Here is a 3,272-nt window from a genome sequence, read left to right as displayed (position 1 = left end):
TGAGGGTGTAGTCTGGAAAAGTTTTATGGCCTTGAAAAGAGGTGAATTCAAGTTCAAAAGAGCTCAAGGAAGTGAAAGAAATAGCTGTTTAATGTTAGCTATATATAGTCTGTCTATATATAGCGCCCCAGGTCCCCTCTATATATTCCTATCATGTGTGCTCAGTTGACACACTTCTAGGGTTCCACTTCCGGTGTCTCATGTCTCTCTTCTCCTCTCTCTTCCTCCGTTCCTCGTCTCCCTCATGCACTGTTCAACATGGTATTAGAGCTGAAGCCCTGGTCTGCTGCCGCTACTGTTGGAGGATGAGTTCTTGGCCTTGCTGCCTTGTTCCTCTGTATGAGGACTGCGGCTTCCTTTTTCCGCCACCCCCCTCACCTTCCCAGTGCCATGGCTGTCTAGATCCTCCAACTTGGGCCTTATCATGATGATACTCATGGCGGTGGTCATTAGAGTGCTCATGATGGTAGCCGCAGTGGCACCACCCACCACATCTGCGTCGAGTTCTCAAAGGACCTCGCACACTCCGCCGTGGCTTTCCTACGGCTCCACGACCTCATCCATGTCAACGGCACCCTCATCTCGCCTCGCCTCCGATCAGCTCGATCGAAGAAATAATGGCTTCGCTCCAACAGCATCCTTTGCATGCTGCTGCTGCTGACTCCATGACGCCCGCTTTCAAGTGTGCTTTAGAGTTTCTCCATTCTTTTCAGGAACAGCGTGCTTTGGGGTTTTTCCATCGTCTTCCGAAACACAGCCATGGCCTGACCCACGAGGTCTGCTGCTACACACAGGCTTTGATTCAGTGCACGGTGCATTGTCAAGGTTTCGTTTTAGGATTTTTGTGTAGGTCTCGTCGCTGTGTTTTAGTCCCGTCCTGATGATAGGTGATGCAGCTGTGGTCTCTCTCTGGCCATTTTTGACAAGTGATGCAGTTGTAGTCTCTCTCTAGCCATTTTAGCTGCATGCCTCCATCTGCTACTTTTCTCTTTGCAGGTCGATTTATTCCATCAGCTCGTTTGGTGTGGAACGACTCTGGATTGAATGTACGATTTTTGTGACAGCATTTTCCTCTGCGGGTTTAAATCAATTCAAGTTTCACATATGTGTGCAGTTTTCGAGGTTCTTCACCTGCAGACATTGAGATATGTGGCTTGACAGAGCAGGACCCTGTCTGAAATTGATATATCTGGTTTGACGGAGCAGGACCTTGTCTTGACATTTCTTTCTCGTTCCTCCACAACAGCAACATTAGTTACAGAGACATGTACATGTAGAGTAGACGACTTTCAGAACGTGACAGGTCTGATGGGTATTTTGACAGACATGATGATGAATTCACTGATGGTAATCACCTAATCGCAGACCATGGGAAGAAAGGGGCAGTCCATCAAGGTTCTCAAGGAGATTTTCTCCTCCTCACGAGCTAGATAGGCGATGTAGTGGATTTAGTGATTGGGATGGTCCCATCCATTCCAAGGATGTTGTTAGATTCAGGGCCAACATATCGTACAAGCACAAGCTCTGTTATTACCCTGCCTAATCCACTGCACACATGCAAGTCCATGCTTATTTTGACAACATGTTGTTAAGTGGATTGAGCATCAAGTCTGCATCTGCAAGTTCTTAAGTTCCAGATGGCTCATGAGCCTCAGCTAAAATTTTCATAACCAAACATGGCATTGTGGCAAATGGTCTTGATGCTATAATGGATGGCGATGAGCTTAAAGATTTGGAAACTTTGGATAATACTCATCGGTCGCGAGATAGAGCAGAAAGATTTTGGCCATACCTTCATCTGTAACACATGGAAATCGTAACCATTGTCATCATGATTATGATAGCCATCATAGGAGGCACCATAAGGCCAACTACAGTTGTTTTAATCATGAATGGAAGGAGCATATTGCAGCATTGTGGCATTCAGTTTTCATAGCTCCATGAGAGTGGTGGGATCACACACAGAGCAAGAGACATTGCAACTGTTTAGATTACAAGCACAAGATAACTAGAGAAGGTCTTTGGATTCATTCTTTCTTGCACCCACCATGGGTAGGAGGTCAGCTTGTAAACATGAGGGTCAATCCTACACAAGCTGGGAAGTCTTTGAATAAAGGATTGCATCTTGTGGCACCTCTACAGGACGAAGGCCCCAAAGAGAGCCAATGGATCCGCATGAAGCTGTGGGAGTGATCGCCTCAACCAATCTTTTGATTAGCTAGATATGTATCTCTACATTTTAACATCAACATTACTTTTGGATGTTGATATTGCCATGCTTCATGATGATCGTCCTCGTTCGTTATTCCATTGATGAATGTCTATCTTCTAGCTGATGATACATTGTTTCGTTTATATTCTTTCCAGCTTATGAGGGTCTATATTTCAACTGATGACACATTATTATGTTTATATTCTTTCCAGTTGATGAGCGTCTATATTCCAGCTGATGACAAATTATTTTATTTATATTCTGTTCATGGGGTCCCATATGTGTTATGTTGTCTATAGAGCGGCATCGCGAACCGTCTCTATAGACCTTGTGTTGTTCTAATATCACTGTAACGTTTCTCTTTAAGTTTTGATGTGACAGATATACTGCTTACATCCCAAGTTCAATTGAAGGAATTTCTTGGAGATTTTATCTTTTGCAGTGATGTCGCTTATCCTTATTTTACATGTATATTTAGGAGTGATAAAGCTCTTTTGATGCCTCTGAATAGGTGGTTGTAATTCAGGAGTGATGTAGCTCCTTGCTCCTTTGATGCCTATGAATAGGCTCTTGTAAGTTCAACTTTGTAATTTTATATTTTGAATATTAATATAACGGTAGGCCTATATAGAGCTGTGGGTTTTTCCCTTGAGTCCCCAAGGGTTTTTTTTCATCCATAGTAAGGGACCTTTATTTGAGCGGGAGTATTAGCTATATATATTCTATCTATATATAGTGCCCCAGGTTCCCTCTATATATTCCTATCATGTGTGCTCAGTTGACACACTTCTGGGGTTCCACTTTCGGTGTCTCGTGTCTTTCACATTTATCCATGCGATCTACAAGTGGGAATTGTTTCTTTGTAAATGGATGTTTGGTTTCTTGGTCTAGCAAGAAACAACGATGTGTTGCGGTTTCTACAACTGAGGCCAAATATGTTGCTGCATCATTAGCAGCTCGCGAGCTAGTTTGGCTTCGACAACTACTTGCAGATTTGGGACATCCTTCATCATCTAGTACACTTGGCTAATTCTTCATTATTGCGTGTTGTAGATGTACC

The 3,272-nt window shown here is 43.4% G+C and overlaps 1 long non-coding RNA gene across 1 annotated transcript; it reads left to right on the top strand.

The window, feature by feature from the left end:
• Positions 1–210: 210 nt before the first annotated feature.
• Positions 211–2,303, top strand: LOC148009270 (uncharacterized). The gene is made up of 2 exons (XR_015689848.1): positions 211–776; positions 997–2,303. It is a non-coding gene; the product is annotated as an uncharacterized LOC148009270 (long non-coding RNA).
• Positions 2,304–3,272: the final 969 nt, after the last annotated feature.

This window comes from Lygodium microphyllum, unplaced genomic scaffold, assembly GCF_053477565.2.
Source record: "Lygodium microphyllum isolate KBCC unplaced genomic scaffold, Lygodium_microphyllum_v1.1.10 scaffold_31, whole genome shotgun sequence".
NCBI lineage: Eukaryota > Viridiplantae > Streptophyta > Polypodiopsida > Schizaeales > Lygodiaceae > Lygodium > Lygodium microphyllum.
This window is presented reverse-complemented; position numbering and strand designations above follow the sequence as displayed.